Consider the following 26,830-nt stretch of genomic DNA (forward strand, 5'->3'; position numbering starts at 1 on the left):
CAGTCCCTTCTATGAGGTTTGACTATCTTCTGCAATATACTCTTTATCTCTCTGTTAGACACCTCAGCTTGCCCATTAGTCTGGGGATGGTAGGCTGTTGCCACTTTATGAACTATCCCATGCTTCTTCAATAATCCTGTTAGTTTCCTGTTACAGAAATAGGTGCCTTGATCGCTCACGATTGCTCATGGTGATCCAAAGCGACAAATAACGTGGTTTCTAACAAAGGAAACAACAGTGTTAGCATTATCAGTGCAGGTAGGAATTGCTTCCACCCATTTAGAAACGTAATCTACAGCTAACAATATATAAAAATGACCATTAGAATTTGGAAATGGACCCATGAAGTCAATGCTCCAAACATAAAAAATTTCACAGAAAAGCATAGTTTGTTGAGGCATCTCATCCCTCTTGGATATATTACCAAACCTTTGGCATGGGGAACAAGATTTACAAAATTCAGCAGCGTCTTTAAAAAGAGTAGGCCACCAGAATCCACAGTCCAAGATTTTTCTAGCTGTTCTTTGAGGGCCAAAATGTCCTCCATTCTCAGATGAGTGACTGATGAGTATTTTGGAGGAAAAATAAATTTCTCCCAAAACACACCAATCTAACCGGCAAGTGTACCGGGTCGCATCAAGTAATAAAAACTCACGGGAGTGAGGTCGATCCCACAGGGATTGAAGGATTGAGCAATTTTAGTTTAGTGGTTGATTTAGTCAAGCGAATCGAGTGTTGGTTGGGTGATTTGTGATTTGCAGAATGTAAATTGCATGAAAGTAAAGAGAGCAGGAAATTAAATTGCTGAATCTTAAGGAACAAGAAATTAAATGGCAGAAACTTAAAGTGCAAGAAATGTAAATTACGGAATCTTAAAGTGCAAGGAATATAAATTGCTTGAAATGTAAAGGGGATTGGGACGTAGATTTGCAGAAGTTAAACAAGGAAAAGTTAAATTGCATCAAACAGAAGAGTAAAAGGGAATTGGGATTGGATCGGATCTTATAGCAGAAAAGTAAATAAACATGGAAAGCAAGAAACAGAATGTAAATTGGAGATTTGGATCTCAGGACCCAGAGACTAGAAAACTAAGTCTAGATCTCAATGCCTTCCTAGATCCAATAAGAACAATTGCAAGGGAATTGTAAATTGTAAAGAGAATAGATGAAGAGCAATTAACCGGAAATGAAATTCAATTAACAGTAAAAAAACAGAGAGATCCAAGATTGAGATTGAAACAGAAGTTCTTCAATTCTCCAATCCAAGATCCAAGACAAGTGTAATTGAAATTGAAAGCAATGAAAACAAAGAAATTAAAGATCACTCTATGCCAAAAGCTATGAAAATTCAAAAGAAAAACTCTTCCGGCAAAAAGCTCTCGAATAACTTGAATTCTATCCTATTTATACACTTTCTTCCAATGATCTTCAAGCCTTGAGTTGGGCCTTTGCTCTTGGTGGAATTGGGTTGAAAGAGGCCTTGGTTGATTGCTCTTGAAGTTTGGAGAAGAACCAAAGTGAACCAATTGAACCGGATTTGAGTTTTGCAAAAGTTGGACCAAAAGTTTGAGCCAAAGTTAGGGGTCTAACTTTGGCTCCAACTTTTCATATCAGCTAGCACAATTTGCTGATATCAACGTTGGTGCCAACGTTAGGGGTCTAACTTTGACCCTAACGTTGGCCTTGCCTAGTGTGCTTGTGGCGCCAACGTTAGCCTCCAAGTTAGGGGTCTAACGTTGGCGCAAACTTTTGCTCCTCTCCCTTGTAATTTCATGTGCCAACGTTAGCCTCCAAGTTAGGGGTCTAACGTTGGCGCAAACGTTAGGTGGCCAGGGAGGAGTTTCTCATGCCAACGTTAGCCTCAAAGTTAGGGGGCTAACGTTGGCGCAAACTTTTGGTGCCCAGGGGAGAAATTCATGTGCCAACGTTAGCCTCAAAGTTAGGGGGCTAACGTTGGCGCAAACTTTTGGAGCCCAGGGGAGAATTTTCAAGTTCCAACGTTAGCCTCCAAGTTAGGGGGCTAACGTTGGGGCTAACTTTTCAACCAAAAGTTTGTGCAAAAGTTTGATGCTAACTTTAGGTCCAGCTTTTTGCTTCCTGGTTCAATTTCACTTATTCCATTGTCTTCTCTTTACTCCTAGCTATTCCTTCTTGCTTCAACCTTTCTCCAAGCTTTCTTCACCTATCATTAATCAACCAAACACATCAAAGCTATGCTCAAAATCATGAGACATTCATTCTTTCATAATATGCAACAAATATAGCATAAATTCTCATGAAATGGCATGAATTCATATATGGTTGATTCAATCAAGGGAAACATGAAAATCTACTCAAATATCTTGCTTGTAGCTCAAGAAAGTGTATAATTCTAATGAAAACAAAAGAAAAAGACTAGTTAAAATAGGCTAGGATGACTTGTCATCACAACACCAAACTTAAAGCTTGCTTGTCCCCAAGCAAGAAAAGATTTATTGAGAAGAAAGAATGAAATAGAAGAGGATGTTCATGCTAGCAGAGTATTATTGATAGTTCATGGGGTTTTGTGTGGATATGCAAATACTCACTTCTTATTGACTCCTAGGCCTAGAAAGTCTCCTTCAAGCTTCAAGTGACATACTGCTATGACCTCTCATTATTCCTTTATCCTTGGCTATTACTTTGTTCATAAGCTTTATTTGAGTGTCATGTGTAGCAAGTTCATTTTCTTTTCTTTATACTTGACACATTATTCACCATAGACACTTGGCTCACATTCCTTCTTAAAACATTGATGCCCAGCACCTCTTTGGGTTACTAAATGCCTTGTAGTTAGGTTGCTCTTGATAGTGGACTTTCAGCTGATGATCCCGGATTAGTTAACCCAAGTCACCGAGTGTTGAGGCACTCCTAAGAGCTTACTAATCCAAGCAGATCCTAGTACAAAGACATCACAGGCATATATTTTAAAGTTCAAGCTATTGGTGTCCAGCTTTGTTTCTTTTTGTTTTTCTTTTGTTCTGCCACTTTTTGGCTATCTTTTTTCTTTCCTCCTTTTTGTTTTTCTTTCTAACCAAGGAATTTAATTCAATTGAGATTCATAGACAGTGGGCTACTCTTTACTTAGAAGGGGATATCCTGGCTCTTTATTCATTAAAAGTGAGTTTTTATACAATCACACACATACCACCACTTACTTTTATTCTACTTCTATCTAACAGAGACTATCTTGCTTCACATTCAAACTGTTCTTTTATTGAATTTAAAGATGCAGAGGACAACACATGCTTCTTGTCAAGTGAAAATGAACACACAAGCACACACATAAACTAGCCTACTTATTTTGAAAGAAACAAACATAATGCAAAGACTTTTAATTAAAAAAGGACTACTTAGAAATGCAAAGACAACCTAGAACAGATAGAATGCATGCTTTTTTCTTTGTAGTGATGAACAAGGAGCAAGTCCACCTTTCATTTGTCATGCCTTTTCTTTCTCCTTTCATATACTTGGCTGATATTGTTCCCACCATCCGTGTTTGGTGTCTGTTGATCTTGCCAAAAGCCAGCCTTATTCATAGCCTCCTCCACTCTATCTTCAAGTCTCATAGCCCTGCTTACTTCTACCTCACTTCTCTTTTTGAAGAATTCATCAAAGGTTGGGAACGCCGGATCCATGTTGTGCAAATGTTCTCTAATATAGTTCAGTTTGATTTGGCTATTGATGTTGTAATCGGCTTGTACTTCATACCTTGCATCTTGGAGTGTTGTGAACTCCTTGAAAGCCTTCAAACTTTCAGCTTGCATTTGTTCCAACTTCCCAAAAGATTCATGAGATTGAAAAGCATGTTCTTCTTGCATCACAAGGAATCTTGACTCGAATTCACTTTGTTTGCTCATTATTCTTAGCTCTCTTTCTTCTTGTGCTTGTTGGTTCTTTATGTACAGAGAATGGTATTCCTCTTGCCTTTCTTGGATTCTCGTGTACTGTTGAGACAATCTTCCTATTGCTTCTTGCATTTGAGTCATATCCATATTACCATGTGGGAAAAAGTGTGGCTGTTCCTCCTCCTCTTGTGGCTCTTCTTCTATGTGTGGCTCATCTTCTTCCATTGGTTCTTCTCTTTCCCTTCCTCCATGTGGTCTTCGGCCTTGATGTGCTTCAAGGGGCATCATCATTCGTTCAATGGTTATGGGCATGCCTTGGCTTAACCACATTGGATTCTCCTCCTCCAATGGAACTTTAGCCTTTGCACACAACCTCCAAATGGTACTCGGATAGTACAACCAAGATCCGGCCGAATTCTTTTCAGCCAGCTTTTGAATGTCTTTTGCAAGGATTTCATGAACTCTTATCTCTCCTCCCACCATGATACAATGCAGCATCACGGCTCTCTCCCTGTTAACTTCTGAGGTGTTTACTGTGCCCAGAATTGATCTTTTCATCAACTCATACCATCCTTTTACTTCCGGAGTGAGGTTACATCTCTTCAGGAACTTGTATCTGTTCTTGTTATCTCCTTCCCACTCTGAGTTCTCAAAATAAATGTCTCTCGCAATCTCTTCATAATCCTGATCCTCATTCAATCTTTGTTGGTATCCCAGTTCATCAAAGCGGACTGACTTTAGTTTCAAGACTTTTTTGATTGCATCCGAGCTAAAGTCTACTTCCACCCCTCGCACATAGCTCTTGTACGTTGGGGGCTCACGCATGTCAAGCCTTGGGACATTTGCATAGAACTCTCTTATGATATTGGCATTGATTCGGGTGGCTGGTGATGCAAGTTCTTCCCACCTCCTCTTCCGGATTTTGTTCTTCATTTCTTGACATCCATCATCCGGCAACAAGAATGGAATTTCAGGATAGATTCTTTTCTCGTTCATCCATTGAATTTGCATTTGATGAAACCAAGACTTGAACCTCCGTTGGTCATATTCATGTGTGTCTTCCTCCACTATGGGATATTTTCCTTTTATTCGTTTGGTTCTTGAGGAGGAGGCCATGGTCACTTGGTTGGTTGAGAAAGAGTGTGAAGAATGTTGGAGAGTTTGATGTGTGTTTAGAGCAAAAAGAAATTGAGACCGGATTTGCTATGACAAGAAATGATGAAGAGAAGTTTAAATGGTTGGAGTTTAAAGTAGGAGAAATGTTGAGCCGAGCTTGTTATGTTGAGGAGTGATGAAGGGAATGAAGTTTCTAAGGTTGGAGTGATTCGGTCATGTGCATGGCTTGAAGGTGGTATGTTTTTAAATGAGCAATGAAGGGCTAGGATGAAATTAGACACTATGGGGATCAAAGGTGTGCATGTAAGGATGAATGAGGACAAAATTTGCTCCTTCCCTAGCCTTTGCCGTGATCATTCTCAAGGAGTGGCAGATTTCTTTCTTGAAGCATGTGATGGGATTTTGTCCTTATGCTATGCTTTCCTTTGTCTTGTCTTTTTCATTGAAGATTCTTTGACCTCCTAGTCATTGCAACAAGACAACATACATTAATCTTATCCAACCGTAGCAAGAATGTTCTTTTTAGTAACACTATGTGAAACATCAATTCTTATCTCATTTGAACCGTGACACTCTCTTTGGAGGACACCAAACTTAATGTTTGGTAATGTATAAAGAAAATAAGTCTCTTCCTCCAATTAGTGAAGTTCAAATGTTAAATGTTCATAAGAATTGTTTTCATTACACTTTCTTTTTCTCTCTTTTTTTTTCATGAAGAATTAATTGTATCCTTAAATCGGTGCATCAAAGTTTGATACACACCAAACTTGTTTCTTGTCAAAGGGTACATCACAATTAATGCCTTCATTACCGAATAAGAATTTTTTCTATTTATAAGGTTTTGGAAAATAACAATTGTATGATTATTGATGCATGAGTTTCAAATTTTCATGAAGCTATGTGAACACCAACTTAGTGTTTGCCCATATGCTTTATCAAGACATTTTAAGCATGTGAAACGAAATTCTTTGTAACATTGGTTTAGTGTGCTTGGAGGCACACCAAACTTAGTATATGTTTCATAACAGTGCATGCAGTCAATGGACATGTTCATGAAAAGAGAAAAGAATTCATGCTCAAATGATCATAACTTATTGAATTTAAAATGACATGAATCTTAAAGCATGGGTTGCCTCCCATGGAGCGCTCTTTTATTGTCACTAGCTTGACATTGAGGCTTTCTTTTATGGTGGTTGGTGCTTGTAGGGCCTCAATTTGTCTCCCCTGACCGTGATCCTCTTCTTTGTTCTCTGGTGTTCAATTTCAGCATGTTCTACTGATAGTATGTTGCTGACAGTGTAATAATCCTCGGTTTGTTGATTTGCCCCCAGCTGTTGATATATCAGTTGCACTTTGTCACCTTTGGGAAGCCCCTCTGTTGGAATCTTTCTGTTCTTCCAACCCCTTTTTGTTTTGTTTCTGCGCTTCATCTTTCCTTTTGTTGATCTTTCTTTTTTGGCTATAGGCTTTCCTTGGGGACCTCTCTTCTCAGTGGCCAGTACTCTAATATCCTCTTGGGCTTTTCCATCAGTCTGCTCAATCTTTAGTATTGGGAAGTTGCTGTGACCTTCCTGGTTATTTTTCATATAGTCTTTCTTCTCCTTGCTAACTTGTGCCTCTGGTAACACCTTCAGAGTGACACTCCGGTCATGCATCCTGAGAGTTAATTCCCCTTCCTCTACGTCTATGATAGCTCTAGCAGTGGCCAAGAATGGCCTTCCCAGTATAACAGAGTCACCATCATCATCGTTTGATTCTAGAACCACAAAATCAGCAGGGTATATAAAACTGTCCACCTTGACCAAAAGATTTTCAATTACACCCCTGGGGTATACCATTGACTTGTCTACCAGCTCCAAAGACATTTGTACTGGTTTGACCTCCTCTATATGCAGCTTTTTCACCAAGGAGGATGGTATGAAGTTAATACTTGCTCCGAGATCGCACATTACTTTAGTGATGGTCAATTTCCCAATGGTGCAAGGCAACAGGAAGCTCCCTGGGTCCTCAAGCTTGGGAGGAAGCCCCTTTTGAATCAAGGCCCTACATTCCTCAGTAATCATTATGGTTTCTTTCTCATCCCAGCTTCTTTTCTTGTTGATGAGATCCTTCAGAAACTTGGAATATAGAGGCATTTGCTCAAGTGCTTCAGCCAAGGGGATATTAATTTCTAGCTTCTTGAAAATCTCAAGGAATTTGTGAAAATGCTGGTCTTTAACCTCTTTGTTAAACCTCTGGGGATATGGCAGTGGACGTGTGATGCTCTGCTGTCCCTGAGCTACTTCCTTTGAGCTATGTGGCTGGTTGTCCTTCTCTTTAAATTTCTCAGTACCTTTGTTTGGCATCACAACTTGCTCCTTAGCCTCATCTGCCTTTGTTTGCTTCTCATCCTCCGTTGGTTCTTTGATGTTTTCTGCTTGCTTCCTTGTAGTGTCATTGTTGCTTATCAATGTTCTCCCACTCCTTAATTGTATTGCCTTGCATTCCTCCTTGGGATTTGGAATTGTGTCACTGGGCAGTGAGTTTGAAGGTCTCTCAACAGATACTTGCTTGGAGAGTTGCCCCATCTGTCTCTCTAGGCTCTTTAGGGATGCTTCCTGATTCTTGGTTACCATTTCCTGGTGTTTCAATATTTTGTCTATCATGGCCTCCAAGTGAGTGATTCTTTGGGCTTCAGGTGATACTTGAGGTGGGTTATGAGATGTGGGTGGTGGATGGTAGGCATTTTGGTTGGTGGGTTGGTTATTAGATTGGTATTGGTTGAGGTTGGGGTAGTTGTTTTGAGGTTTTCTGTAGGGGTTTTGGTTAGTCTGCTGCTGGTTGTGGTTTTGGTTGCTTCTTGGGTTGTGTTGGTTTGAGTTCCTCTGCCATGGTTGTTGGTTTTGGGTATGGTTATCTCCCCATCTGAGGTTTGGGTGGTTCTTCCAGGATGGATTGTATGTATCACCATACACTTCATTTGGTCCTTGGTTGTGCATATACTGTACTTGCTCTTGTTGTTATTCTTCTTGAGTTTCTTCACTCTGTCCCCATGTGGTTGATGGTTGGCTGGTGTTAACTGCTGCAACTTGGAGACTATCAATCCTCTTGGCCATTTGCTCAAATTGTTGTTGAATTTGCTGCTGCATCATCTTGTTTTGAGCCAAGATTGAATCCACTCCTTCTAGCTCCATTACTCCTCTCCTTTGTGAGGGTTGGCGGCCTCTTTGATGAGCAAAGAAATATTGGTTGTTGGACACCATATCAATGAGTTCTTGAGCTTCTTCTGCAGTTTTCATGAGTTGCAAGGAACCTCCAGCTGAATGATCCAAAGCTTCCTGGGATTTCAGTGTCAAGCCTTCATAGAAGTTTTGAAGCTTCTCCCACTCATTAAACATGGCAGGGGGACATTTCCTTATCAGAGCCTTGTACCTCTCCCATGCCTCATAGATGGGTTCGGCCTCCATTTGTGTAAATGTTTGAACCTCAGCCTTTAACCTTATAATCCTCTGAGGTGGATAAAATTTTGCAAGGAACTTAGTTACCAAATCATCCCAGTTGTTGATGCTGTCCCTTGGAAAAGATTCTAACCATTGAGTGGCCTTGTCCCTGAGAGAAAATGGGAATAGCATCAGCTTGTAACTGTCAGGGGGCACTCCATTAGTTTTGACAGTGTTGCATATCCTCAAGAAAGTGGATAAATGTTGGTGTGGGTCCTCAAGTGGTCCTCCACCAAAAGAGCAATTGTTCTGAACCAAAGTGATGAGTTGTGGCTTGTTCAAAATTGTTAGCATTGACATTTGGAGCCAAGATGCTGCTCCCACAATGTCTAGGATTTGCAAAGGTGTAGGAAGCCAAAACTCTCCTCTGGGGTGGGTTGCCATTGTTGTTGTCTTCTCCACCTGGTGGATTGGTTAAATGTTCCTCCATCTCTTGGAATTCTTCGTCTGATTCCTTTTCTCCAACAATATTTTTCCCTCTTTCAGCTCTTCTTAACCTCCTGAGAGTTCTTTCGTCTTGTTCATGAAAATTGGGTATGGTTCTTCTTGTACCTGACATACAAGCAGAACATGAGAAATGCACAAAACCAGTGACACTTCAATTTACTGCCAGATTGAAGTGTTAGTTAGTTTAAGCAAAAAATCAAACAGTTAGTGGGTTAATCAAAATTAAAGACAAAGTGCTTGATCTAGATCACCACCTCACTTAATCATTGTCAATCTAATCAATCCCCGGCAACGGCGCCAAAAACTTGATGAGTATTTTGGAGGAAAAATAAATTTCTCCCAAAACACACCAATCTAACCGGCAAGTGTACCGGGTCGCATCAAGTAATCAAAACTCACGGGAGTGAGGTCGATCCCACAGGGATTGAAGGATTGAGCAATTTTAGTTTAGTGGTTGATTTAGTCAAGCGAATCGAGTGTTGGTTGGGTGATTTGTGATTTGCAGAATGTAAATTGCATGAAAGTAAAGAGAGCAGGAAATTAAATTGTTGAATCTTAAGGAACAAGAAATTAAATGGCAGAAACTTAAAGTGCAAGAAATGTAAATTGCGGAATCTTAAAGTGCAAGGAATATAAATTGCTTGAAATGTAAAGGGGATTGGGACGTAGATTTGCAGAAGTTAAACAAGGAAAAGTTAAATTGCATCAAACAGAAGAGTAAAAGGGAATTGGGATTGGATCGGATCTTATAGCAGAAAAGTAAATAAACATGGAAAGCAAGAAACAGAATGTAAATTGGAGATTTGGATCTCAGGACCCAGAGACTAGAAAACTAAGTCTAGATCTCAATGCCTTCCTAGATCCAATAAGAACAATTGCAAGGGAATTGTAAATTGTAAAGAGAATAGATGAAGAGCAATTAACCGGAAATGAAATTCAATTAACAGTAAAGAAACAGAGAGATCCAAGATTGAGATTGAAACAGAAGTTCTTCAATTCTCCAATCCAAGATCCAAGACAAGTGTAATTGAAATTGAAAGCAATGAAAACAAAGAAATTAAAGATCACTCTATGCCAAAAGCTATGAAAATTCAAAAGAAAAACTCTTCCGGCAAAAAGCTCTCGAATAACTTGAATTCTATCCTATTTATACACTTTCTTCCAATGATCTTCAAGCCTTGAGTTGGGCCTTTGCTCTTGGTGGAATTGGGTTGAAAGAGGCCTTGGTTGATTGCTCTTGAAGTTTGGAGAAGAACCAAAGTGAACCAATTGAACCGGGTTTGAGTTTTGCAAAAGTTGGACCAAAAGTTTGAGCCAAAGTTAGGGGTCTAACTTTGGCTCCAACTTTTCATATCAGCTAGCACAATTTGCTGATATCAACGTTGGTGTCAACGTTAGGGGTCTAACTTTAACCCTAACGTTGGCCTTGCCTAGTGTGCTTGTGGCGCCAACGTTAGCCTCCAAGTTAGGGGTCTAACGTTGGCGCAAACTTTTGCTCCTCTCCCTTGTAATTTCATGTGCCAACGTTAGCCTCCAAGTTAGGGGTCTAACGTTGGCGCAAACGTTAGGTGGCCAGGGAGGAGTTTCTCATGCCAACGTTAGCCTCAAAGTAAGGGGGCTAACGTTGGCGCAAACTTTTGGTGCCCAGGGGAGAAATTCATGTGCCAACGTTAGCCTCAAAGTTAGGGGCTAACGTTGGCGCAAACTTTTGGAGCCCAGGGGAGAATTTTCAAGTTCCAACGTTAGCCTCCAAGTTAGGGGGCTAACGTTGGGGCTAACTTTTCAACCAAAAGTTTGTGCAAAAGTTTGATGCTAACTTTAGGTCCAGCTTTTTGCTTCCTGGTTCAATTTCACTTATTCCATTGTCTTCTCTTTACTCCTAGCTATTCCTTCTTGCTTCAACCTTTCCCCAAGCTTTCTTCACCTATCATTAATCAACCAAACACATCAAAGCTATGCTCAAAATCATGAGATATTCATTCTTTCATAATATGCAACAAATATAGCATAAAACCTCATGAAATGGCATGAATTCATATATGGTTGATTCAATCAAGGGAAACATGAAAATCTACTCAAATAGCTTGCTTGTAGCTCAAGAAAGTGCATAATTCTAATGAAAACAAAAGAAAAAGACTAGTTAAAATAGGCTAGGATGACTTGTCATCAGTGACAGGCCTCTAAAATGGACTAGAATTCTGATTGAGGCACACACCTTCTAATTACCTGGTCAGCGCCACATCTCCGTAAATATGGGTCATCCCATATATAATATTTGGACTCGCTTTTTCGCTTGTCTCTTTGATGCTTAGTAAAGTTTGGAGGAAAAGTGCGGCTAACTAGATAATTAGCTACAGGCGCATACCAAGAGACTACTTCAGATACTGCTTGTAAGTTATCAAACGGGAAATTATCATTTATAGGAGTGGCGGTATCCTTAATGTGCTCGAGGCGACTCAAGTGGTCTGCCACTAGATTCTGGTTACTACTCCTATCCTTAATTTCTAAATCAAATTCTTGTAGTAGCAGTATCCAACGTATAAGCCTTGGTTTGGACTCCTTTTTAGCTAATAAATACTTTAGAGCTGCGTGGTCTGAGTACACTACTACTTTAGTACCAAGTAAATAGGCTCTAAATTTATCCAGAGCAAAAACAATAGCAAAAAGGTCTTTCTCAGTAGTAGTGTAATTAGACTGAGCTGTGTCTAAAATCTTAGACGCATAAGCAATTACAAAAGGATGCTTACCTTCACGCTGAGCCAACGCTGCTCCTACTGCATGGTTGGAAGCATCGCACATGATTTCAAATGGCTGGCTCCAGTCTGGTCCTCTCACAATTGGAGCTTGAGTCAGGGCGGTCTTCAGCTTATCAAACGCTTGTTCGCAATCCTCACTGAACTCGAACTCAATATCCTTTTGCAGTAGTCTAGATAAGGGCAGTGCTACCTTACTAAACTCCTTGATGAATCTTCGGTAAAAACCTGCATGGCTAAGGAACGAACGGACTTCCCTCACAGAGGAGGGGTAAGGTAAACTAGAAATAACATCCACCTTTGCTGGATCTACAGAAATGCCAGTATTAGACACAACATGTCCTAGTATAATCCCTTGTTTTACCATAAAGTGACATTTTTCAAAATTCAATACAAGGTTTGTACTGACACTTCTATCTAATACTCTAGATAAACTATCTAAGAAAAGGATAAAGGAATCACCATAAACGCTAAAATCATCCATAAAAACCTCCATACAGTCCTCAATAAGGTAAGAGAAAAGACTCATCATGCACCTTTGGAAAGTAGCTGGTGCATTGCACAAGCCAAAGGGCATTCTCTTATAAGCATAAGTCCCAAAAGGACATGTAAAAGTAGTCTTTTCCTGATCTTCAGGAGCTATATGAATTTGGAAATAACCTGTGTAACCATCTAAAAAGCAATAATGTGATTTACCTGACAGGCGATCCAGCATTTAATCAATGAATGGAAGGGGGTAGTGATCCTTACGAGTGGCCTGGTTGAGGCGCCTGTAATCAATGCAGACCCTCTAGGCATTCTGTACTCTGGTTACTATGAGCTCTCCATGTTCATTCCTCACTGTAGTGACTCCAAACTTCTTGGGTACCACTTGTACTCGGCTTACCCATTCACTGTCTGAGATGGGATACATAATATCCACCTCAAGTAGTCTGGTCACTTCCTTTTTGACAACCTCTAAGATAGTGGGATTCAGTCTTCTCTGTAGTTGACGAACAAGCTTAGCTCCTTCTTCTAAAAATATTCTGTGCTCACAAACTTGAGGGTTGATGCCTTCTATGTCTGCCAAGCTCCATCTAATTGCTTTTCTGTGTTTCCTCAGCACACTGAGTAGCTGTGCTTCTTGTTGGGAAGTGAGTTCCCTTGCAATGATAACTGGAAACTTCTGCTTGTCCTCAAGGTAAGCATACTTAAGGTGTGGAGGGAGGGGCTTTAATTCTAATTTTTGCTCATGGTCAGGCTCCGGATTATCTGAGGCTGGTGATAATGGCAAAGTGCCCTCATTGTCATCTGAAAATGTCCCCACACTTGGACCTTGTCCTGTGCACTTCTCTTCTAACTCCTCCTGTTGAATTTCATCCACGGTTTCATCTAAGGATTTACATACTCAAGCATCTCTCTTTGACACAATTCGACCACAAGCATTTACTAGGATAACAACTCTTTGAGTTTTTGTTTCTTCTTTCTTTTCTGCCTAGTAATTGATGCTCAGAGCCTTGGGCCATGTTCTTTTTGTTTTTGTATTTTCTTTATTTTCTTTTGTTTTGTTTGCTGCTTCTTGGATCAATAAATGTTTGAGAATCTCCACAACACTTCTTTGAACTCTATGTCCCGCCTATGAGCTCCCATGCAAGTTTTCATAAGCATGCAACCTCAATACATAATCATACAACTAGAACCACCACTTCTCCTAATCTTTTGCTTGCCTCAAAATTGTTTAATTCCTCAATCCTTCTTTTCAAAGAACTTTCATGTGATGCATTTTTGAAATATTGAGTGCAAACAAGTTTTGGAGAGTATAGTGTTGTAAATGATCAAGCATCTTGATTATTGATTTGCAGAAAAATTATACTAGACAGAAGGACAGATAGGGGTATAATATAACTTTAAATCACAGCAATATCTGATAATGAATGATACAACCTTTTGGAGTTTACTTGCTGTCCTCTTCCTCATCATCATTGCTGATCTTCACATTCCTCTTTCATCTCTTTGATTGATGATGCTAAACCTTCCCAAAAGTCTGTATGATACTCTGCAGTGATATTGAAAGTTGCTTGTTCCCCAAGCACTTAGAAACAATGGTTAGCATGCATGATTTATTTGTGGGCCTTTGTACTTACTTTGGTGTGGGAACACCAAACTTAGTACCTTGCCAATGGTTCTTGTTCATCAAACTAACCAGATGTGAAACTCTTTTTCTTTGCTAAAAGTAGTAAAACTGAAAACTAGGAAACAGCAAAATAGTTAACTAGTTTATCTAAATGCTTGAAGCTAGCATGATGTAGAAGGTGAGAATATGTTTTATGATGAAATTTTGGTGGAACACCAAACTTAGAATCCTTCATTCTCCCTTATATTGTTTTGGTGTGCAACACCAAACTTAGCTTCTTGCAATATAGATAAAACTAATTAACCTTTTTATTAAAATAGCTATGAAAAGAAAACTACCTCACGTTGGGTTGCCTCCCAACAAAGCGCTTCTTTATTGTCACTAGCTTGACATCCTTCATTCTTTGATCATGGAGGCTGAAAATCATAGTGCCTCAGCTTTTCTCTTCTTACTCTGAACTTCCTTCCAGTCTTCTCTTTGATGATCTCTAGGTGTTCATGTGGAAGGATCCGGTTCACAGTATAGTACTCAGATAATTGTGGAGGCACCTTCATTGGTTGGGTGTTTAATATCACTTTATCCCCTAGTGAGAAACTCTCAGTGGGGATTTTCTGAATCCCAGCATTTCTCCCCTCTATCTCTTGCCTCTTTCCTCAACCTCCAAAATGTTTCAGGATCAAAAGGTGTGGATTCATCGCTCTTTCCTCCTATCACAAAATTAGAAACACAAATAGAACCAGAAACTAAAACAGAGCACTCTGTAACTTGAGTGCAGTTAGAGTTAGTAGAGACAAAGTCTCGAACAGTTAGTGTGCTAGTTCAAAAATAAAAGAAAATGCTTAATCTAGATCACCACCTCACTTAATCATTGTCAATCTATTTCAATCCCCGGCAACGGCGCCAAAAACTTGATGTGTATTTTCGGAAAACGAATTCCAAACAAACAAAACTCACCGGCAAGTGCACCGGGTAGTATCAAGTAATAATAACTCACGTGAGTGAGGTCGATCCCACAGGGATTGAAGGATTGAGCAATTTCAGTTTAGTGGTTGATTTAGTCAATCGAATCAAGATTTGGTTGAGTGATTTGTGATTAACAGAATTTACATTGCATGGAAAGTAAAGGGAATAGGTAAATTGCATGAAATTAAAGAGAACAGAAAATAAAGTGATGAATCTTAAAGAACAAGAAATTAAATGGCAGAAACTTAGAACGCAAGAAATGTAAATGGCTTGAATTGTAAAGGGAATTGGGAATTGGATTTGCAGAAATTAAACAAGGAAAAGAAAAATTCAACAAACAGGAATGTAAAAGATGGATTCAATTAAACCGGATCTTAAATGACAATGAGAATAAGCTTGGTGTGACAACGAAACAAGGAAATTGAAATTGAAAGCAATAGATCTCAGGACTCAAGAGACTAGATAGCCAAGTCTAGATCTCACTGCCTTCCTAGATCCAGCAAGAACAATTGCAAAGGAAATAAAGAATGTAAATTGCAGGAGAGTAGAAGCCGAAGCAGTTAACAGAAATGGAAATTCAATTATGCAGAAAATTAAACGAGATCTCAAGGTGAGATTGAAACAGAAGTTCTTCAATTCTCCACCCAAGATCCGAAACAAGAAAAGTAAAAAGTGCTCAAACAAGAACGAGGAAGAAGAGAGATCAATTCTCCTCCCTAATTCTCTTGAATTCTAAAAACAACAATGCAAAAATGTCAAGGTGCTCTCCACTGTAAGTGTTATGAAAATTCTCTAAGGAAAAGCTCTCCTTTAAAACTTAAATCCTAAGCTATTTATACACTTTCTTCAAATGGTCTTCAAGCCTTGAATTGAGCCTTTGCTCTTGATGGAATTGGGTTGATAAGAGTCTCTGTTGATTGCTCTTGGAGTTGGAGAGAAACCCATTGTGAACCCGGTCAAGAATCATAAAAGTTTGAGTAAAAGTTTGAGGCAAACTTTTACTCAAACTTTTTATACCAGATGGCTTCACTTGCTGCTACCAACGTTTGGGCTAAAGTTTGAGGTCAAACTTTTGCTCAAACGTTGGTCCCCTTGTGTATATGTGTGGCGCCAACGTTTGCCAAAAAGCTTGAGGCAAACGTTGGCGCAAGCTTTTCTCCTCCAGGGTGTGCAAGTGTGGCGCCAACGTTTGCCAAAAAGTTTGAGGCAAACGTTGGCGCAAGCTTTTCTCCTCCAGGGTGTTGGTTTTGTGATGCCAACGTTTGCCAAAAAGTTTGAGGCAAACGTTGGCTCAAGCTTTTCTCCCAAAAGTTTGAGCTAAAGTTTGAGGCAAACTTTGGCTCAAGCTTTTTTCCTCTGGGGTGTTTTCAATTCTTCCAAAAGTTTGAGCTAAAGTTTGAGGCAAACTTTGGCTCAAGCTTTTTGTTCTCTCTTGCTCCTAGCCATTCCTTCTTTCTTCAACCTTCTTCAAAACTCTTTTCACCTATCATCAATCAATCAAAACAATCAAAGCTATGCCCCAAATCATAAGATTGTGTTTCTTTCATAATATATGACAATTATAGCACAAAATCTCATGAAAAGTTCATTAATTCATCCATGGTTGATTGAACCAAAGGAAACATGGAAATCTACCCAATTGGCTTGCTTATGGCTTAAGAAATTGCATAAAATCAATTGAAAACAAAAGAAAAAGACTAGTGAAAATAGGCTAAGATGACTTGTCATCACGTCCGCGTCACATCCCCATGATGGCCACTCACGCGATCGCGTCCTCCACGCGATCGCGTCACCCAGGATTTTGGCAATACTAAGTTTTGAACAGAGAGTTGTGCGACCGCGAGGCTGCACTCGCGCCACTAGCACAAATCAAGTCACGCGATCGCGTGCCCCACGCGTCCGCGTCGCCTAACCTTATTGCGCACCATGCGACCGCCTCACGCACGCGACCGCGTCGCCGGCGCGACCGCGTCGCCAGCGTCGCACAACCTATCCAGATTAGTGCCAATTTTCTTATCTTTTCTTCTCCGAATCCTTATTCTCTTATCTTTTCTTATTTCTTTCTTCTTCCTTTCTTATTTTCTCTCACTCCCATTCTAGTTTATTTAATTTATTTGCATACTCTCATTCATTGCATATTTTTATTTTTCTAAAATTATTATTGGTGTTCAAATATTCTTATTCAACTGTTACATCTTTTCTGGTATTTTCTTGATACTTAGTGACTTGTTTTAATTCTGATTGAGTAATATTATTTAAATCAATGCCAATCTTTTATACCTGTATTACTTTTACATTGATATGAATTTATATTATCTCTCCTTACCCACACTCTCTCCCTCATTGTTGCAATATTTTGCACCACTAGTATGCCATGTGCTTCTATTGTTTTCTCACTTGCATGTTGTAGCTACCATGTAATTGAGACCCTCACTTTTGGCATTAACCAACCCATGTTTTATTTGTTTTCTATCTTTGCTTTGGGTTACTTTCCTTCCCTTTTTCTTTCAGGATGGCCACTAGGAAGAGAACCGGAAGACGTTCACATGGGAGAGACAAACAAGTTCCTACGCACATTCCTTGATGAGAAAAGCGTCAGTTGAAACAACCCATCCACCTGCAAATCTCAGCATGCACCGAGGACGGTGCAATCTTTAAGTATGGGGAGGTCGATACCGATCTCCATGGGTTAGTTATTTCCTGACTCAACACCAAAATTTTTATTTTATTTGTTTTTTTGATTGCATATTTGTTTGATTTTTTGCATATTTTACCACTTGGTTGAAGTAATATTTTCTTTTTCAAGAAACCTTTTAGAGCATTTCACTAATTTGAATAAAATTTAATATTACACTTGTTTGAAGAAATATTATACTGGAACATGGTTTAGAGCTCGAACACACAAAACCTGTGAGATTTTGAGCCTATTTGAATTGGTTGCATTTTTCAACCAATATTTTATTTTTGATGTGTGTTTTTCTCTCAAAAAAATGTGATCTTTGTCTTGCCTAATTCTATATTTCCATAATTTGATGTATACATGCACTTATATGATTGAGGCCTTTATTTCACTGAGCTTACATACCCATATGGCCTTACCTTTCATTATCCCTTGCAAACCAATTTTGAGCCTATTGTACCCCCTTTGTTCTTTTTATTTAGCACATCATTAACTCTAAGCGGAAAACAATAATGTCCTTAATTTGAATCCTTAATTAGCTTAGACTAGTGAGAGTGCTTATGATTTAAGTGTGGGAAAAGTGGGTTTGGAAACATTTGGTTTGAGAATTGAGTATGTTAGAATTTTCTGAAAATGTGAAAGAATGTTGAGAATATGTTCATGCATTCAATACTTTAATCATATGCATTGAGAAAAATAAAAGAAAAAAAAATAATATAAAAAAAAAAGAAAAAAAAAATAAAGGAGAAAAAGAAAAGAAAAAGAGCAAATAATAAAAGGGGACAAAATGCCCCAAAGTAAGTGGTGAAAGCAATGCATATGTACTGTACTTGAAATTAGAATGCATGAATATGTGGAAAACATGGTTAATGGATGGTTAGATGTTGTATTATGATTACATGGATTGTCTAAAGTTAGGTGGAAAGTTTAAGTTAATTAAGGATTCAGATTTTAGTCCACTTGGCCAAATACAATCTTACCTTGACCCTAACCCCATTACAACCCTTAAAAAGACCTCTTGATATGTGTATCTGTGCATTAAATTTTTGTTGATTGGTAGAAGAAGAGCAAGCCTTAGAAAGCAAGGTTAGTAGAGAATTGAGAGATCGAACCTAAAACACTTGAGTGATTAGAGTGTATACACTACCAGTAAAGGTTTAATGCTCAATTCCTTGTTCCCGGCTTTCATGAGCTATTTTCTTCTACAAGTCTATTTGTACTTCATTTTCATGATTTGAATTAGTGAAATCCAATTCATATTTGTTCTTAAAATATTTATTTACTTTTAACCAAGTAGGTAGAAACATTTTGCATGTAGTTGCATTCATATAGATAGGTTGCATTTCATACATTCTATCATTCCTCTTCATCTTTATAGTTTCTCTTAAGCTTAGCATGAGGACATGCTTTTGTTTAAGTGTGGGGAGGTTGATAAACCACTATTTCATGATTTATCTTGTGCTCAATTGAGTGGTTTTTATCTACTCTTTACCCACTTATTCATACTATTTGCATGGTTTTACATTTACCTTCCTAATTATGTGCTTTGATTGAAAACATGCTTCTTTGGACTTATAATTGCTAATATTAATCCTCTCTTATTACCATTAGATGCCTTGATATGTGTGTTGAGTAATTTCAGAGATTACAGGGCAGGAATGGCTTGGAGGATGGAAAAGAAGCATACAAAAGTGGAAGGAATACAAGAAGTTGAAGAAATTGCTAAGCTGTCCAGCCTGACCTCTTCGCACTCAAACAGCTATAACTTTAGCTACAGAGGTCCAAACGATGCGGCTTCAGTTGCGTTGGAAAGCTAACATCAGGGGCTTCAATTTGATATATAATATGCTATAGTTCCCCTGACGCTAGGCGACGCGACCGCGTGATCCATGCGGCCGCGTCGCAGTGACAGAAATCCAGCGTGGCAAAATTCGAAACCAGCAAATTCTGGACTGTTTTTGACCCAGTTTGCGGCCCAGAAAACACAGATTAGAGGCTATAAAGTGGGGGAATACATCCATTCATAAGAAGGCTTTCATATTCACAATTTTAGGAGTAGATGTAGTTTTTAGAGAGAGAGGTTCTCTCCTCTCTCTTAGGATTAGGATTTAGGATTTCTCTTAGTTTTAGGAATGACTCTCAATCCCAGGTTCTTTATTTTTATTTATTTTTCCAATTTAATTCATGAACTCTTCCATGTTACATTTGATGTCTTTATTAGAGTTAATTGAGGTATTCCAGACTTATGATTGCTTTCTTTAATTTATTAAAGTTCTCGATTTATCCAAATTATTTTCATTCAAGTAGAATCTCTCCCCTTTTGGCTTTGGTTAAATAATTGGTGACTCTTGAGTTATCAAACTCATTGTTGATTGAGAATTTGAATTCTTCAAGAATTAATTCATCCACTTAACTTATCTTCATAGTTAGAGGTTAATAAAGTGGGAGAATAATCCAATTCTCATTACAATTGATAAGGATAACTAGGATAGGACCTCCAGTCTTCATACCTTGCCAAGAGTTTATTTTATTATTACTATTTTATTTTATTCTTTTTGTGCAACATACTGCTTCCTTACTTCCAAAACCCCCAATTTACAATCTTCATAACCAATAATAAGAATATACCTCCCTGCAATTCCTTGAGAAGACGACCCGAGGTTTGAATACTTCGGTTATCAATTTATTTAGGGGTTTGTTACTTTTTACAACCAAAACGTTTGTATGAAGGGATTTTTGTCGGTTTAGAGACTATATCTACAACGCGACTGTTTTTATGACATTCTTTACTGGCAAAATTCCTAACGTCAGTAGTACCACTCTCTTGCCTTTCCCTCAAGAGAGAATGGGAAGGCTTTTAATAAAATAGAAGTTTTATCTGCACCATCACACCTGACAGTAGAACAGGCTGCTTGGAAATCCCTAAGGTGCTTGATAGGCTATTGAGCAAGTAAGCCACGAAACTTAGGCATCAAGTTGAGCAGTGCAGTCTTTATTTCAAAGTCTGTAGCCACTGCTGGGTGATGCGCTTGAAACGGTTGCAGTGTGAAATCAGGGGCTCTAGCCTCCTGGATAGTAACTCTCCTAGGTGCTGCCATGTTACTGCACGTAAATCAACCGAATCAGTAGAAAGGGAGCTTGTTTCTTCCTCAAGTGACGTTTCAGATTCGCCCTCGGAGAGGACTAACCGACGCCGAGCTTGCCTTATACGTGAAATAGTTCTTTCAATCTCAGGATCAAATACTGGCAAGCTTGGATCAGGAAGTGAACGAGTCATTTAACGAAAGAAACATGCAGCTCATAGTAGCAAAATAAAATAAAATGCAAATAAATAAATTCCAATCAGTAACTTAGCACTCTATTACAACTCCCCGGCATCGGCACCAAAAATTGACGTGGCGGAAATTGGCGATTTAAGAAATTATTATAAGAGATGCGTTGCACGTAGAGTTCTCAACCAACCAAAATTCCGCTTATCAATTTAGAAGGGTTGTCACAAAATTAGAATTAAAATACTGGGAGTATGAATCCTAGGTCGTCTCCCAACGAGTTGCAGAAAGGTGTGCTATTTTATTAATCAGATGTTTTCTAAAATGGTTTGAGTTGATAAACAGGAAATTAAATCAAAGAAATTATGTAATTTAAATAAAAACCTTGACTGGGAGTAGATTAGTTGGAAGCCCTATCCTTGATGGAGTTCTCTTAAGTTCAATTGATAATTGAAGGTCGTCTGCTCAATTATCCTTTACCGGATAAAGGAATGTCAAGCATGTCGGAAGTCAATTTCTATTCACAAGTTCTAATCCTCTCCCTTGGGAAGGACTAGTGTCAGTGATTAGAGGGTGACCCAACGCTAATCCCAATTATAATTTTACTCTTGAGCATCCAACTCAAGGTCCTCCTTTCAATCAACTCCCAATCAAGTCATGGAACTACTCGCTCATTATGATTGTGAAATTCATGAAATAAGAAGGGAAAATAAAGAAAGACATGATAAATAATAATAAAAAGATCAATAAAAATAGAAATAGTTCTTGTATTAATAAATTCAAAAAAATAGTTCAAAAGTAACTCTGAATAAAATAAGGATCTGAAAGAGTAAGTGACAAGTAAGGAAACAAACTAGAATGATGAAGTATTGATGGAGGTAATAACTCTTCTCAATATCCCAATTCGAAAAGCAATAAAATCAAAATCCTAAGAACTATGAATGTGTAGAGAGAAAACCTAGAGGAGGAGTAAAATTAGATCTAAAACTAAAATTATGTGGAATGAACGTTCTTTTCGGTCTCTGCATGTTCCCTGGCTCTAATATGCTTTTCTGGGCCGAAAACTGGGTCAAAACAGGGCCCAAAATCGCCCCCAACGAATTCTATAGATTCTGCAGATCACGCACGTCACGCGATTGCGTCATCCAGCATCTTGCCTTGCCACGCATGCGCGTCGTCCACGCCTTCGCGTCACTTGTGCAGTTTCCATTCCGTGCGTTCGCGTCAAGCACGCGGGCGCGTCACTGCAATTTCCTCTATGTCACGCAGTCGCGTGAGTCATGCGTTCGCGTTACTTCTCGCTGGTCATCTCCTCAATTTCTTGTGTTCCTTCCAACTTTGCAAGCTTCCTTTTCGATCTCCAAGTCATTCATGCCCTATAAAGCCTGAAACACTTAACACACAGATCACAGCATCGAATGGAATAAAGGAGAATTAAAATATATAATTAAAAACTTCTAGGAAGCAGTTTTTCAACCATGGGGTAATTTTGGGAAGGAATTGTAAATACATGCTAATTTAATGAATAAGTGGGTAAAGATTTGATAAAACCACACAATTAAACACAATATAGACCATAAAATAATGGTTTATTAATCACTTCGCCTTACCTTTCATGTACCAGATGCTTGAAAGATTGGCAGGACATGAGTATTATTACTTCCTGGATGGGTATTCGGGCTACAATCAAATTGTTGTAGACCCCAAGGATCAGGAAAAACTTCATTTACTTGTCCATATGGGGTCTTTGCTTATAGGAGAATGCCCTTTGGATTGTGCAATGCACCTGCAACATTCCAAAGGTGCATGCTCTCTATTTTTTTAAACATGATTGAGAAGTTCATAGAAGTATTCATGGACGACTTCTCTGTATTTGGGAACCCATATTCTGATTGCCTATACCATCCTGCTCTTGTGCTGAGAAGGTGTCAAGAAACCAACCTAGTTTTAAACTAGGAGAAGTGCCATTTTATGGTAACTGAAGGGGTGGTTCTTGGTCACAAGATTTCAAAAGATGGCATAGAAGTGGACAAGGCAAAAATGGAAGTAATTGAAAAATTACCTCCACCTTGCAATGTCAAAGCAATCAGAAGTTTTTTGGTTAGGTGAAGAACAAAAATTAGAAAGCATGATTAGAGAAGGATAGAGTGATTACCCTATACACTAGAAAGATTAGAGCATACATACATCATCAGTGAGGGTTCAATGCTTAAATTCTATGTTCTCTGCTATCATGAGCTATCTTCTTGCATTTTTATCTGTTTTTACTGAATAAGAATTGAAATAGTGGAATTTGATTTGTGATTGTCTTGTAGAGCTTATTTACTTTTGACCAAGTGGACAAGAATCATATAGTTGCATTCACATATATAGGTTGCATTGCATTGCATGAGTTTTACATGTTCCTAATCATTTATTTTATCTCCTTCAACTAAGCATGAGGACATGTTAATGACTAAGTGTGGGGAGGTTGATAAACCACTATTTTATGGTTTATATTGTGCTTAATTGTGCGGTTTTATCAAATCTTTACCCACTTATTCATATGATTAGCATGCATTTTTAATTCCTTCCTAAAAATACTTCATGGTTGAAAACTTGCTTTCTAGAGACTTTTAATTTTGTATTTTTAATTCTCCTTTATTCCATCCGATGCCGTGATCTGTGTGTTAAGTGTTTCAGGCTTTATAGGACATGAATGACTTGGAGATTAGAAAGGAAGCTTGCAAAAATGGAAGGAACACAAGAAATTAAGGAGATGACCAGCGAGAAGTGACGTGGGCGCATGGCTCACGCGACCGCGCGATATAGAGGAAATTGCAGTGACGCGGACGCATGTCTCACGCGACTGCGCGGATTGGAAATTGCACCAGTGACGCGAAGGCGTGGACGACGCGCATGCGTGGCAAGGCAAAATGCTGGATGACTGATAAACCCCAATTTTGTGGTTTATCTTGTGCTTAATTTGGTGGATTTTATCACCTTCTCCCATGTTTATTCAATGAAATAGCATGGTTTTACAATTCTCCCTTGATTTGTGCTTAAATGTGAAAACATGCTTTTTAGGCCCTAAAATTGGTGATTTTAATTCACTTTAATTCCATTCGATGCCTTGATATATTTGTTTAGCAATTTCAGGTTCATAAGGCAAGTGTTGGATGGAAGAAGTGAGGAGAAAAGCATGCAAAGTGGGAGAACTCATGAAGAAATGAAGGAACCGTAAAGTTGTCAAGCCTGACCTCTTCGCACTCAAATGACTATAACTTGAGCTACAGAGGTCCAAATGAGGCAGTTTCAGTTGTGTTGGAAAGCTAACATCCAAGGCTTCGAAATGATATAAAATTTGCCATATGTTACTTCACGCTCAGGGGCGCGCACGCGCCATGAACGTGTGCACGCCAATGCTGTCCGTGGCCCACTAAAATGAAATCGCCCCCAGCGATTTTTGAATCATTTTGGGCCCAATCCAACTCATTTCTGATGCTATTGAACCCAAGGATTGAAGGGGGAATGAACAAAGTAGTCATAGTTTAGTTTTCATTATGTTGTAGGGTAGAATTCTAGAGAGAGAAGCTCTCTCTCTTCTCTCTAGAATTTAGGGTAGTTTAGGTTTAATTTCCTCTTGGATCCAAGTTATAATTCTTGTTTTGATTTAGTTCTTCCTTTTAATTTCTTGTTATTACATCTCTATTCTTCTAGTTTTACTTGTCATTTCCTTTATTTTGGCATTTTTATGTTTATAAACAATTGTTGGATCTTAATTTTCTTTAATGCAATTTTATGTTTTCATGCTCTCTCATGTTGATCTTGATTGTTATTATTGATTTCTTGCAATTGGTAGTTGGTAGATTTATTATTCTTGCACTTTTATTATGCTTTCCTTTATTACCCACCAAGTGTTTGACAAAATTCTTGGTTGGGTTTTAGAGTAGATTTTGAGCATTCTTGGCTTGGAAAGAGTAATTGAGCAATCATGAGTCATGAAAACCCAACTTATGTTGGTGATCTAGAGTTGTTAGCTAATATTATTTCCATTGACGCTAATCTCTTGCTAATTTAATTAGTAAGTTGATTAGAACTTTTGGATTGAGATTAGCAAGTCTTATTAGACTTTCTCTGATGGAAGATAATATGACACCTTCTTCCAATGTTAGAGATGACGTAATAAGATAAATTCTTGTTATTATTGTGGTATGATTGATTAGTCTTGTTTGACTTTCTCCCTATTTGTTGGAGTTGACTAAATAAGATGAATTAATCATTGCAAGACTAGGATAGAAAGCCTATGTTCTCAACCCTTGCCATGAATGTCTCTCTTTATTAATTGCTTTCTTTAGTTATTTTCTTGATTTACTTTCCTTGTCATTTAATTTCTTGCCCTCTTATCAAACAAAACCCCCCCTTGATCTGCATAGCCAATAATCATACACTTCATTGCAATTCCTTGTGAGACGACCCGGAGTCCAAATACTCCGGTTAATTTTCATTGGGGTTTGTTACTTGTGACAAAACCAAAAATTTAATTTGATTCGAGGATTGACAATTGGTTTGGACTATACTAACAACGGAGTTATTTTGTAGAATTCTGAACCGGTATAAATCCTTGCCATCAAATTAATGGCGCCATTGTCGGAGAGTTGCAATGGTGTTATGTTATTTGCTATTGTATATATGTTAATATGCTTCTTTGCTAGTTTTTGCTTGTTTTAGGAGTTAGTTTTTATTAGTTCTTACTAGTTTTGTTTTTATTTTCTCTTGCTATTATGAATTCTCACCACTTTGGCTATGAGTTTGGCTCAAATTATGTTGTAGGAAATGAGAGCTATAATGAGGATGTGCATCAAGGATGGAACAATCAAGGATGGGAGGAGCCTCAAAGGATTGATCACCCTTCTTGGCAACAACAACCTCCAGATTCTTATGGGTATAATTCTAATCCTAATGCATATCAATCTAATGGATGTGGTGATCCTTATTGTAATTGTCAACAACCACCACCACATGCCTATGAACCACCCCCTCAACATAATTTTGAACCACCTTACTCACAAGCACCTTTTCACCAAACACCTCCATATGACCCTAATCCTTATCCACCATATCAACCACCTTATGAACCATATGAACCATACATGGAACCACCACCATTCCAACACAATTACTCTCAAGAATCACCTCAATATACACCACCTCCATACCCTAACCAAAATGAACCACCTTCCAACTATAATGCCTTCCCCTCAAACAATGAACCCTCTCTTCCACCACCGCCCTCTGATGAAGCCTCCATGTTGGAATTGAGAGATCTTGAATCTCATATCTTAAGGCGACAAGAGGAGGATGGAAAGAAGTTTAAAGAGCTAGGAGCCAAGATGATTATCTTAGTGGAAGCCGTAAGTAATATGGCCTCCTCCCGACTAAGCCTAAGCAACCAAGACACTCCCATTGACGAATGTGGAGAGGTAATTAAGGAGCCTAGTGAGGGAGTGAGTTTAGAGCTTCAAGGTGAAGAAGAGGAGTTGAAGCAAGAATTGTCACAAGAGGAAGATGAGACAATTGAGCCGGAAGGATTGGTTGAAAACATAGGAGATGTTGGAAGTCCATGGGGATGTAGCATTAGAAAGACCTCTCCCAAGAAACTTGATATTGATGTTTAGGAGGGTGTACAACCTCCAAAGCATATCTTGATTGAAGACTTTGAAGAGGTTGATCAAGAGATGGATTCAATCACTGAGGAGTTCCTATCTACAATTGAATCCTCTCCCATTGGGCTTGACATGGAGATCAAAGAAGAAGATACCTCACCTCCCATGCCTTTGGTGAGCAATGAAGAAGAAATTGAATTGGAAGCAAGCCACCAAGAGGAAGAGGTTGAAATTGAATAAGCTTGTGAAGAGGTAGAGAAAGTCAAGGAAGAGCACAAGGGAGTGGAGCTTGCAAGATCATTGGGACCATCCCTTCCTAAGTCATCATCCAACACAACATTCAAGTGGGTAAAATTCTTATCCCTAAGTTTTGCTTTCTCACTTGAATATGGTTTGATTGAACATGATGGTCAACTTAGAGCTCTTTGTGGAGTTAAGAGTAGGAGAGAGTTGTGTAGTGGTTGGAAGCATCATTCTAGGTTCATTATGGTTGCATACTC

This window comes from Arachis hypogaea, chromosome 15 (assembly GCF_003086295.3).
Source record: "Arachis hypogaea cultivar Tifrunner chromosome 15, arahy.Tifrunner.gnm2.J5K5, whole genome shotgun sequence".
Lineage (NCBI taxonomy): Eukaryota > Viridiplantae > Streptophyta > Magnoliopsida > Fabales > Fabaceae > Arachis > Arachis hypogaea.